This window comes from Procambarus clarkii, chromosome 28, assembly GCF_040958095.1.
Source record: "Procambarus clarkii isolate CNS0578487 chromosome 28, FALCON_Pclarkii_2.0, whole genome shotgun sequence".
Taxonomy (NCBI): domain Eukaryota; kingdom Metazoa; phylum Arthropoda; class Malacostraca; order Decapoda; family Cambaridae; genus Procambarus; species Procambarus clarkii.
In genome coordinates this window covers 741356-755823 of record NC_091177.1, presented here as the reverse complement: position 1 = coordinate 755823, position 14468 = coordinate 741356, and positions in this window count along the sequence as shown.

Genomic DNA, 14468 nt, shown 5'->3' with positions numbered 1-14468 from the left:
TTCCACAGTCTGTGTCATGTAGAATTATATATATATATATATATATATATATATATATATATATATATATATATATATATATATATATATATATATATATATTATTAAGAGAAGCCTTACCACAGCCGGTTGTCCAGCAGAGAGAGAGCCCCGTTACCTAATGTCCCGCAACTCTGATGAGCCCGTCGGTCGCCCAGACGGAATTACGGTGAACCCCTGGAAGAATGGTAGACAGTTGGTGTGGGACTACACTTGCGTTTCAACTTTAGCCAATACCTATGTTGACTTCAGTGCTACACAAGCAGGAGGAGCTGCCAATCACCGGGAAGTGGCCAAGTCACGTAAATACAGAGACCTTGAGCACCACTACAATTTTGTCCCCATTGCCTCAGAGACACTTGGTGCCTGGGGTAAAAGTGCTGCTAGCTTTTTGAAGGAGTTGGGGTCTAAGCTAATCGAAACAACTAGAGACCCTAGAGCTGCCAGTTTTCTTTTTCAGCGCCTTAGTGTGGCAATCCAGAGAGGAAATGCTCACTGCATCCACGGTTCCTGCCCGCCATCTGAGGAGCTGGAGGAGCTGTTCAACTTGTGACAAGCAGCCTTGTACCCTGCATGTAATCAATATTGTAACTTTTTTGTGTAATGACATTTTCAAATAAAGTTAGATAAATATACACACTTAACAAAAGAATAGGGGTGGTAGGAGAAGAAAATATCAAAGTGTTCAGTGAGGATCCACAAGGTCTTCTCTGAGTACTCTTTATTTTCTTCTCCGAGGCTATGGGTCCCTACACTTGCACCAGAGGTGGTACCCCTTCTATATAGTATATATATATATATATATATATATATATATATATATATATATATATATATATATATATATATATATATATATATATATATATATATATATGTCGTACCTAGTAGCCAGAACTCACTTCTCAGCCTACTATGCAAGGCCCGATTTGCCTAATAAGCCAAGTTTTCATGAATTAATTGTTTTTCGACTACCTAACCTACCTAACCTAACCTAACATAACTTTTTCGGCTACATAACCCAACCTAACCTATAGAGATAGGTTAGGTTAGGTTAGGTTAGGTAGGGTTGGTTAGGTTCGGTCATATATCTACGTTAATTTTAACTCAATGAACAAAAATTGACCTCATACATTATGAAATGGGTAGCTTTATCATTTCATAAGAAAAAATTTAGAGAAAATATATTAATTCAGGAAAACTTGGCTTGTTAGGCAAATCGGGCCATGCATAGTTGGCTGAGAAGTGAGTTCTGGCTACTATAGGTACGACATTTATATATATATATATATATATATATATATATATATATATATATATATATATATATATATATATATATATATATATATATATATAAGAATACAGCATGACTGCAACAACATACTGTGCTTTTAGATTAAAATATTTGAAATTCCAACGAGCAATAGTATCAAGCATGATATGACCCAATAGAGTACTTGAACACATGAAATATGGAGGGACACAGCAGTGAAAGACTGAATGTTGTGAGTAGCACATTTCATGACACACACTGCAAAATTCTATGTTGTTTTTGAGACACTGCCGCCCATGTTTATGGACAATTTTGCTTATTTTGCTGGAATTTACCCGAGGGCCGCCATCTCTAGTATCCTCGATGGAGTGTGGCTTGTTAAGGGCTAAACTCCCCACTGTTATTACCTGTTTACCTGAGGGGCACGAACACTAGTGGCCTCGACGAGGACAGGAAGCCGGCGGCTTGTCGAAGGTCCCCCCATTTGCTTTGATGATCTTTTCCAGTTGGATTTTCAAATTTAACATAGTTTTGGCATTTACGGCTTCGGTGGGTGAGCGGTTCTATGGGTTTATAACCCTCTGGGTGAAAGAGCATCTCCTGTTCTCAGTCCTACAATGTGGCTTGTTGAGTTTGAAACCGTTGCTCCTTGTTTGTGAGGAGATTTTGGAAGAGGAGTGAGGAGACGACACTGATTTTGAACTTGGCACTCCACAGGGAGGTGTCCTCAGTCCTACTCTGTTCAATGTGTTAATCAATGCACTCCTAAACTCATTAACTAGGAGGCCCAGCGAGCACATCATTACCTATGAGGATAATATACTGATCCACACCAATAGGTATACCAACACCCAAAATGTTATACCAACTTGCACACATGTCAGGAACTAGGCTTAGTCATCTCAGTAGAGAAAACAAAGAGCCTGAACCGACGCCCACCCAGACGGGGTGGGGGCTGTTCGCTAGATGCAGCTGCATAATGATTCTCTGCTCGATCATGTAACCAGATACAAATACCTTGGTCTTCAAGTTCCACTGTACCGCAATGATGTAGCCAGACTGGGTCGTCAATGTAGAGAGAGGCTCCGTGCTCTCAAGGCTGTGGCAGGCTACCATCCAAGCTATAGCGCAAATGTGAGAATTGGCAAAATATGATCTCTCATATATTAGATCTCTGATCTACTACGCCTCCCCAAACACCCAGGCGTCAAAACAGAAGATGTCCGAAAGAATAATCCAGACTGGCAAAAGGACGGCGGGAAATGACATTTAGAAAGGAAAAGAGGGGGGAGGGGAGAAAAATTAAACATAAGGAAAAGGAAAAGATATCCGCCATAATTTGTAAAGACTGCAGCAGTAGCATAAGGCCACAAAAGGACAGAGGACTGTCCCATGGAGCATCACACACAGGCAGGCGCCCACCAAGCCCCCTCACGACGACAACGGGCCGGACAGGGAGGGGGGGCCAGAGTACACAAATGTACTCTGAAGCACTGGGGAAGGGGGGTCATGTGGAGATGTACTCGCCTTGTTGTGCTTGCAGGGGTTGACCTTTGGCTCTTTGGTCTCGCCTCTCGACTGTAGGCGATGTCTTGATGATGTGGACGGACACGGGCTGGCCAAAGTGTCTGAACCTTTTTGATGGTATGAATAGACATGTGCGGGCCTGGAATGTGTTTGTGTCTTCTCTCCTACCTGTCTTTGCCAATATTTGCCTAGTTGTATTTATGGGGGCGAGTCTTGGCTCTTGGTTCCCACCTCTCGACCCTTCACTCCTGCATGGGTCCAAGAGCCTATTGGACTGTCATATTTACATTTAAATTTATGTATACAGTCGGTCCCCATCACTTCAGTTCCCAGCGCATTCCATTTGTTTACAATCCTATAGCTGAAAATGTATTTCTCTCTGTGGCTCATTTGGGTACTAAGTTTCCATCTATGTCCCCTTGTTCATGTACTGCCCATGTTAAATAGTCTGTCTTTGTCTGGCCTGAATATTTCCCCCTGAGTATTTTTGTTTGTGGTAATCATGTGTCTTCTGTCTTGTTTATATATATATATATATATATATATATATATATATATATATATATATATATATATATATATATATATATATGAGTTCTTTCATTCTTGTACAGCCACTAGCAAGCAAAGCGTTTCGGGCAGGTCTTTAATCCAAATTTTCCCCCGCAATATGACCAGACAAATCGTTTAACCAGGTACCCATTCACTACAGAGTGAACAGAGGAAGCAGTTAAGCTTTGACGCCCAGTCAATCCTTCCCAGCCAGGATACGAACCCAACCCAAAGTGCTTGGTAAGCGCCGGACGAGTGTCTTACCACTGAGCCACGGGGACTGGTGGCACAGGGAGTACGGGGGAAGGAGGAGGATCAAGAGGAGAGGGTTGAGGCGTGGTTTTTCTCTCTTCTAGTGATGTGAGGTTTAACTGTTGTTGTTGTTTTAGATTCAGCTACTTGGACTTGTACCCAAGACTGACTATGTAATACATCAGTTATACAATGTTTGTGATGTAACTATAACCTGAGCTTGTAAAAGCATCCTAATCACCTTCAGTGGTTAGGTGCTTAATAACACACTAGTTTATATAGCAGCTACCTTATCCTGTCAAAGTGGGAGTGATATAAATTGTGTGTACAGTATATGCGTATGTATGTGTTTCTGTGTATATATGTGCATATGTATATATGTACTCACCTAGTTGTGCTTGCGGGGATTGAGCTTTGTCTCTTTGGTCCCGTCTCTCAACTGTCAATCAACTGGTGCACAGATTCCTGAGCCTACTGGGCTTTATCATACATACATTTGAAACTGTGTATGGAGTCAGCCTCCACCACATCATTTCCTGGTGCATTCCATTTGTTAACTACTCTGACACTGAAAAATATATTTCTAATGTCTCTGCGCCTTATTTGGGTACTCAAATTTCCATCTGTGTCCCCTTATTCGTGTTCCACCCGTGCTGAAGAGTTTGTCTTTGTCCAATCTGTCAATTTACCTGAGAATTTTGTAGGTGGTTATCATGTCTCTCCTTACTCTTCTGTTTTCCAGAAGTGTATATGTAAGTGTACTCACCTATTTGTGCTTGCGGGGATTGAGCTCTGGCTCTTTGGTCAGAAGTGTGTGTGTGTGTGTGTGTGTGTGTGTGTGTGTGTGTGTGTGTGTGTGTGTTCACCTAGTTGTATTCACCTAGTTGTGTTTCCGGGTGTTGAGCTTTGCTCTTTTGGCCCACCTCTCAACTGTCAATCAACTGTTTACTAACTACTTTTTTCCCCCACACCCCACACACACACCCCAGGAAGCAGCCCGTGACATGTGACTAACTCCCAGGTACCTATTTACTGCTAGGAAACAGGGGCATAGGGTGAAAGAAACTCTGCCCATCGTTTCTGGCCGGCGCCCGGGATCGAACCCGGGACCAGAGAATCACGTGTCCAGCGTGCTGTCCGCTCGGCCACTGGCTCTCTCCCTGTCTGTGTGTAAAATACTAGAATTGACAAAACAAAGAAAACAAAGGGTCTTGCTAAATGGGAATGAATCTGAATGGATAAATATGGTAAGTGGGGTGCCACAAGGGTCCATTTTGGGACCAACCCTTTTTGTCATATACATTAATAACATGGATGAGAATATTACAAACACATCAAATTTGCCGATGATCCAAAGATTTATGCTAAAGTGGGAAATGATAATGATATTGAAGCCTTACAAGGAGATCTACATGAACTCCACAAATGGTCAGAAGACTGGCAAATGCTACATAATATCGACAAAAGCAAGACCTTGCATGTGGGGGCATAACCCACGCCACAACTACAATTAATAACATTACATTACAGCAGATTGATGAAGAAAATTACCCTAAAGTCAAAATCTACCACTCGCTAAAAGTTGCACAACAGGTAGGAGCAGCAGTCAGAAAAGCTACCCAAACCCTTGGAATAATCAAGCGTACCTTTGACTTTTAAGGAAAGGAAGGTGGTGATTCAACTGTATATATCTCTGGTGCGCCTCCATTTGGATTACTGTATCCAAGCATGGAGACCTCATCTTTAAAAAGACAAAGCTGCTCTAGAGAAAGTGCAATACCAGGCAACAAGTCATTCCAGAGAAAAATCTCTCGTATCAGGAACGGTTGAGGTCCACAAGCCTAACAACACTGCATACCAGGCAAGACAGGGAGGATCTCATTGAAACTTTTAAAATTTTGAACAAGTTTTAGGATGTTGATTCTGACAATTCCTTCAAAAGGTCAGATGTAACACACACAAGGAGTAACGGTTTCAAACTCAACAAATCTCAATATAGGACTGAGAACAGGAGATGCTTTTTCACTCACAGAGTTATAAACCCATGGAACTGCCTACCCACAGAAGCTGTAAACTCCAAAACTCTTAGGTTTTAAAATCTACCTGGAAATGATAAAGGCAAATGTGAGGACCTTTGAAAAGCCGCCGGCTTCCTGTCCTCGTCGAGGCCATTAGTGTTAGTGCCTTCAGGTAAATCAGGTAGATAGTATCATCATTACTAAGGCCTATACCACCTCTTGGGTTACTTAATCTTCTTCAATCATGGCATCAAGTCTAACTCCACCAGTGATTCAGTGACAATTGCTGTAGATAAACCGTATATCTTCTCCAACATCACCAATATTCATCAGTATACAACGTAACACTCGATGAGTCTAGCTCCAAACCTCACATCAGATGCTACAAGCCCCACCACAGAGCAGACAGCCAATCCTGACCTAATTCAAAATACCAGCTCTAATCCCTTATCCAAAGTCTGTGCTCGCGCCTTTGTTCAAGCTCTCTGTTCTCGCCTCCAGCCCTTCCACAAGCTTTCTGCTTCTGGCCGCCTTCAGCACTATGTCCTGCTTGACTCCACCAGCAGCACCTGACGACCACCTTCATCTCAACCTATCAAACATGTCCAACTGTTGTAACCAAACTATATTTAAATAAACATCAAAACCACAATACTGTACTCTTTTAATGTTAACACCCATTTTCTTTTTATATAAATACAAGAGTTCTTACATTGAATAAATCCATAGGAGCCTTGATATGAGGGTTCGAACCTATGCACTGGGTGTTCCCAGGCACGCTCTAGTCGACTGCACCACGACATGGTCAAAGAATTACAACCTGGGGTACTACTGCACTCCAGTCACATAAATTACGTTAATGTAATTTCTCTGTGTAGTTCTTACATTCTTGTAAAGCCACCAGCATGCACAGCATTTCAGGCAGATCCTTAATCCTAATTTTTTCCCAGAATATGACCCGCCAAATCGTTTAACAACCAAATGCCCATTCACTGCTGGGTGAACAGAGGCTACAGTTAAGGATTGGCACCTAGTCAATCTTCCCCAGCCAGGATACAAACCCAGGCCAAAGTGCTCGCAAAGTGCCAGGCAAATGCTTTACCAATGTGCCACGGAGACAGATTAAAATTGAATACGTTAGTGGCTATTGGTACTAATGAGTTTATGCAAATTAGAATGAATTGCTTGTTGTAACTGAAAGTTTGTGGAGTCATTAGGCTGTTCAGGTACTTTGTTTTCTATGAACCTTACAGTTGTCTGCATAGCTTTGCTGACTTTCTGGATGCTTTCCCAATGAGGGTAACAATAACAACTTCCTACTTTCTGTGCCTCAGTGGGGGCCAGGTACTGCCTTTGGTCTTCAGTAGGTCTAACAAGGCTCCTGTGACAGATGTGAACTGGTAGTAGGGAGCCATCGCAGCGAGATAGCCTCAGGGAGCCCCAAGGGACGCCTCCAAAAATGGAAAAAAAAACTTTACTAGAGTATCTGGACCAAGTTACATATCAAGCCCTGGTGGTGTTGACTAGGTAACATGCAACGCTGAAGCTTATGAACCAAGACAACAAAAATGTAATGCTGAAGCTATAGGCTAAGTACTGTAACATGTCCAATTCTTAAGTTATGGTCTGGGTATAACCAACGCATAATTCAATGGTAGTTCTGGACCACTGGACTAGCACATACAACATATGCTATACTAATACACTTTTTATCCAGTCCACATTTAATAAAATGAGCAACAATAAGTATAAATTATAAATTTTAGGGTCCAGGTAGTACAGTCGGGTTCGTTCTCGACGCATAATTGAGAATTCCAGGTTCGAATCCTGGGCAGGACAGAAATTGTTGGGGGACATTTCCTTTCACCTAATGCCTCTGTTCACCTAGCAATGAGTAAGTACTAAGGAGTTAGTCAGCTTCTTGTGGAGTTGCAGCCTGGGTGGGGTCAGTAATTAAGCTGTGGGGGGGGGGGACCTCGATAAAAGCCAAACGTGTACAAAAACACTCTGGTTTCCTGTACCTCGACACAGTGAATTATGAATTAAATTAAAATTAAAATGTATAAACAGTACCTTATAATAATAAAAAGCAAATAGTGCCCCCCGCCCTCCCACGTGAACTGTTCAGGGACTTCCAGGATCCTTCAGAGCCCTGAACCACTACTTAGTCTGCTATCTCTACTGCCAATTGACAACACTGAAATTACTATGAAAATTTGTATATTATGTGTGCATTTTTCGGTCTGCTTGTTCATTTGTTCATTCTTTGATTTACGAGTCATTTAAGATTAAGTGAAATTTCATAAATGTCATTAAAAGGTGCATTGTGAACAAGAACTTTTCTATGTTAAAGGTCACAAAACACAAATGGGTCAAATATTGCCAACTATACGATTCAAGTTAATTAATTAATGCTATATCAGTACAATTATAGTTACATTAAAGTTAAGAGATTCATGCAGTGATTTGGCTCAATATTTAGAGGTATGCATCCTTCGACAATTCGATTCCTGCTTTTCATTTCTCAATGCTTATGAGGAAAGGCTGGCAGTTTTACTTCCTTGCATTATACTCCTACTTTTCCCTTTTGAATTTTTACCCCTACATACCACTAACAAGCGAGTGTTTTCTTAACACTCAATTGACAGACGTTATTTTTTATTTATTTTTTTTTTTTGAGATATATACAAGAGTTGTTACATTCTTGTACAGCCACTAGTACGCGCAGCGTTTCGGGCAGGTCCCTGGAATACGATCCCCTGCCGCGAAGAATCGTTTTTTCATCCAAGTACACATTTTACTGTTGCGTTAAACAGAGGCTACAGTTAAGGAATTGCGCCCAGTAAATCCTCCCCGGCCAGGATACGAACCCATGACATAGCGCTCGCGGAACGCCAGGCGAGTGTCTTACCACTACACCACGGAGACTATAATTCAGTTATTCCATTATATATAATTTCCATTATATATTTATTTCCATTATATATAAAAAGTTATATAATTCCATTATTACATTTTTTTTTGTTTCTTTTGAGATTTGCTTACAATACTGTATTTATATACTACAAGACCTAACTTCAACAACTTTCAATATAACCATAACAAAAATTCCCAGACACAACTTTCCATTATTTACATTCCTTTAATATAAAAAAACATTAGCCAGATATTTTCTGAACTTGCTATGTCATAGCTTATAAACTAAAAAGCTACTTTGGTGTATCAAGCTCAAACCACTAGACGACTACTTAGATGTGCCCCAACTTCATACAAGTAAACTGCTTTAATATACCATGACCGCACACCACTAGACTACATGCTCGTGTGTCACTAGTTCACAACACAGGAAGGCTACTTTGGTGTATTTAAAGATGAGGAAAACTTAAGATAATGCTAGCAACTCACATTATTAGAATGCAGCTTCAGCACAATGTTCACCCACACAGCTGGAAGACAATTTTCTTGAGTTATAAAGTCAAATCACAAAACTAAAAACAAATGTAAAAGTTCATGTCATTAGTAACAAGTAATATACTTACTCCACATTCTCATTAGCTTAACTGCAGATAATAAGATGGATCTGTTAATTCTACATAACCTTTTTCTAAGTGTTCCACATTCATAGAAGCTCTACACTAATTACAATTTCCAAGTGTACAACTAATTACAGTTAATATCTCTTCCCATCCTGCTAGATGGTGGTCAATTTGGCAAGGGGAGATGGAAGAGTGTAATATAAGCCCTCTTCTTCAGCAAATTGCTGAAGAAACGCATATAATTCTCGCCTAGTTGTGCTTGCAGGGGTTGAGCTTTGGCTCTTTGGTCCCACCTCTCAACTGGTACTGGATCATCAACTGGATAGTGATTCAGTACAGACGCTTGAGAGATAACATTCTACACACTCATCCAGCATCCGCGCTGCTGTCTATTCCCAGCCTCACTCAGCTCTCTGCCCTGCTTCAGGCTTCATAACAACTACTACGACACTTCACTGCATTGCCAACTAACCGACAACTGTAACCAAGATTATAATAAATAAATAAATAAAACCACTAAACCCTTTGTGTTTTATGACTTAAAGCATGTACACGTAAACTTACGTTACTTGTTCATTATAAACTAGGTATGTACAGGTATATTATTGCACACTGGAGTTGAGTGATTAGGTAATGTGCACAATGTTAAGGTTTAGGGACTAGACAACTTACCCAACATTGGAATTTATAGACTATTTAACATACCAAACACTGGAGTTTAATGATCTGAGATCTTACTAACATTCATTAATGTAACATTACTTACATTCAGCACTGGAGCTTTTAAATGAAATAAGACTTTCTAAAATGCATTAAGCCACTGGTCCCTGATGTATATTTTGATCAACTGCATTATCTGTGCCAAGTTTGCAGAATAGATTTCTCAAAGTGCAGAAGACATTCACATAATTCTACCAAATATGCAAGGTTATCAAATTAAAATGTAGCAGCAGAAGCAGCTTTTAAAACAGATAAAATATGCCACTACACTTAGGTAATTACATTCACACTGTGTGCTCCACACAATCTTACTGTCCAGTGCTGTTGCTTCTCTGGCGGCAGCAAGTTTCACAACAGTTCAATTACATTTTACATTTTTCTCTGCCTTAGCACACTGATAGATAGTTCTTAAAACATACTTGGTCAATGATCATGTGTCAAAATCATTCTTTAACACACATTGGAAGGAACATACAGTGCCAACAAATGCAATTACGGAGTCTTACTGAACAATTGTTGATGCATTAGAAAGTATAGCTGAATATCAATCACAAATAGGAGAAAATATACAAGAGGCAGATTACAAATACAATGCAATCATCAGTTTGTATTCACATTGCCCATGTAGAATGCAATTTTACAATACTTTCACAGTTCAAATCAAATTCTCCAAGAGAGAAAATTGGAGTTGAATACACGTGCAGACCTGTGCCAATCATTAACAGTCTACTTTTAGATTTTGAAGAATGATTTCATGAGATATGAAAACTCAAACAATTACCTAACCCATTACTAACTACAGTAAGAACTCGGTAATCTGAATTCTAGTAACTCGAATCTTTAGGTAATCCGAATATATTCAAGTTCGAGTTTTTGACTGCTCAACTTCAATAAAAATAAATTCTGGTTACCGAGATTTCTGGTGAACAAAAGCCTGAATAATTTTTTTTTCATTTCTGGACTTTCCAGGTAAAAATTCAGGTAACTCAAATGTCCAGCTAACTTGAATGGCAGTGGACCTCATATAAGTTGGATTATAAGGATAGACAGTACAAAGAACCTCAAGTCCTGCAAGCAAACCTGGAAAAAAACTTGTAAATGATAGTTGTGCATCAGAAATAGCAGTCTTAATTGACAAAATTAATGTATCTACTTAGTTTATATGCTTTAACTTATACACTTTAGGTGCATGTGAAGAGAATTTTGCAGTTGCAAAATCAAGAAAGCTACAATATTTTAATTTCAGCATATGGTACATGCAAATTTTGAGTCTTTTGAAATATATAAATTTATTTCTCCCTGCAACCAGAGGCAAACTATATATTCACCTAGATGGTGAATACTGCAGGGGTTGAGCTCTACTCTTTCGGCCCACCTTTCAACTGTCAATCAATCAACTGTTACTAACTACTAATTATTATTATTAATTTTTTCACACCTCCCCCCCCTCCAGGAAGCAGCCCGTAGCAGCTGTCTAACTCCCAGGTAACTATTTATTGCTAGGTAACAGGGGCATCAGATTATTGTTGTTGTTGTTCAAGATTCGCTACTTGGAATAAAAAGTTCCAAGTAGCACGGGCTATGGTGAGCCCGTAAGAGCATCAGGGTGAAGGAAACCCTGATCTTTTTTTCCGCCGGCTGCCGGGATCGAACCCCCTAGGTCCACAAGTCTAGAGCGCTGTCTACTCAGCCAGCCAGCCAGCCCCTTTCCTACAGTTGTGGACAGAAAGCCTGTTAGGCTTATCGAGGTCCACCGAGGCCAACTGCTGATGTCCTTTCCAGGGTGCAACCCACACTACTTTACCTATTTACTGCCAGGTCAACAAAGGCATCCGGTGAAAGTAAATGTGCTATTCTCGGTTGTGAGCCAAGGACATAGACCACTGTGCTACAAGAGGAACGGCAGAATGACTGAAAGACATGATTAAAGTGGGGAAATTGAGATACTGGGAAAATGGTCAATATTAATATGTGTCATTATTAACTCTTTAGTGTTCTGATGAAGCTAAAAATGCATACTTCGACAGTAGACGTTCTGATGACACTAAAACCAATCACCCATACCCCGACAACAGACATTCTGATGACACTAAAACCAATCACCCATACCCCGACAATAGACGTTCTGATGGCACTAAAACCAATCACCCATATCCCAACAGTAGATGCTCTGATGACACTAAAACCCATCACCCATACCCCGACAGTAGATGCTCTGATGACACTAAAACCCATCACCCATACTCCGACAGTAGACTCTGCTGACACTAAAACCCATAACCCATACCCCCAACTGTAGACGCTCTGATGACACTAAAATTCATCACCCATTTTCCGACAGTTAACACACTTTTGATGCTAAAAGGAATCATTCATCTTGAAAGTCCCAAAAATCGTTTTAATTTTTGGATCACAGTGTGGACATAGCTTACCTGGGTACCAACCAAAGCATCAGCGGACTACCTAGAGATCACCTCAGTTAACTATCAGTCACTCAAAGCAATAATTGCTCTGCATGTGAGAATATTTACTATGCTTAGCAAATTGCCTGTCAGAAAAGTAATGAAAATTATGTTTGCTGTCTTTATATAATAATAGACTTACAATGTGTGAACATATCCTGTTTTTTTATGTTAAAAAATGAATGAAGAATGTTGAGAAACATATGAGGAATGAAAGGAATGTTGAAATGTTAACAAAAATGTATATATTCAACACCCTCACACAAATTCTATTATCAAATCACACATTATTCTCCCTCTATACTCTAGCAAATCCATTTGTGAACATTTAAATGCAACATTTATAATAACCAAAAAGCTAAGAAAATGTTGAGAATGAATAAACATTTTAGGAGTCACTGAGTGGGACCCTAAGATGTTTGGAACATTCACGATTGGGAGCACACTAACAGATTGAAATGTTAAAGGTGTCGAGAAAATGCAGATGACAACCAGTGAGCTAGCACAGCTACCAAGCAACAAACATCAATAGGCATGGAACACCTTTTTATCTATGCTTAACATGTGCAATTTGTTGTTGGTCATAATGAAGATACTATGAAAATAAGAAAATAAGCTACACACATTTTAGTTTCGATCATTTATATTGTATCCCACTGCCCATCCTGTGAGCAAAGTGGAAAGGTTACACAGGCACATAAAGGGCTAAGCAACGAAACCCCATAATTCGTTTAGCTCAGCAAATTACACCACTAGACACAGCTGATGATATTTGATACTACTGTAACAGATTTATCTAATAGTTAATAAAGTTGTCATTCATTTGTCATACAATGTAAGGCAATGTTTTTCCAAACTTGCAAAATATAAGTATTTATTTTTATAATCAGATGTATATTTATCCATAATACGTACAGTACTGCATATGGGTCTAAAAGGTAAACTTTGGTTAAATAAATGTCTCATAAAGAAACAAAAGAAGCTTAGTTCAACATATATATATTTTACTGTATAAACCAGGCATGTCAACCTGAGGGTCCCCAAGGGCCATATGGGTCACATTTGTGTTGTCATTAAGGCGATACACGACAACTTATTGAAGTCATTTAATAAAATTTATTGTAGAATGCTTGTATTACTTAAACCTTGAAACGTACAATGTGTACACAATTGGTTTAGCGGCTAGCCACATTCATAAATGCAAAGTAATTAAGTAGTTTAACAAAAGATTTTTTTTTTTAAATGGCAACATAAACTTCTATACAACAGTAACAAAATACATTGTACAAAAATTACAACAGTTCAAAATAAACATTTATTTACGACTAGTCAATCTGTTTTAGTGTTTTGTCCTGAGGCTTGACACCTCTTTTTAATGACAATTTTTGCTGTCTGGCTGAAATGTCTGTGCAGTTCCCACTTTGATCAGAAATGACAAGTGTTGATCAGTCAGCCTTGTTCTCTAAAACGTTTTTTTTTATTTCATGAAGGAAAATAACTGTTTACACACATAGGCAGAACCGAATATTGCCATAATCCTTGTGGCAAACTTTCTGAACTTTTTAAACTGAAATTTTCAGGAAGGTATGAAAAGAAACCAGGTATTCCCACTTCAAGATACTTTGCTCCGAGTGCAGAATCTGACTGCATTTCTAATAGTTCTATCTGCAAGCTTTCTTCTGCCTAGGCAACATCAAAGGTTTAGATAGTTTAAATTATAAAAACTACAATGTTGGCCATTAAATGGTCAAATTACAGTGTCCTTTGTGTAGGCCTCAGGTGTAGTTGCAAAGGGCCGCATGTTTGACATGCCTGCTATAAACTGTAATGTACATTTATCATTCAAATGGATTCTTCATTGAACAGATAAAATTAGATTTGAATGAATAGAGATAAAAATTTGCCTTTCTAGCTATCATTAATAAAGTACAATTTTCTCATTCATTATTTATTTTCCTTGAGAATCTGTATTCTCTATTGTAAAACCAAGGCACAATGTCCTTCACACAGCAGTGACTTCCTTGCACAGCTACACATACAATTATCCTCTACTTAAAGTAGTGAGAATACTACAGTATATTCTCTC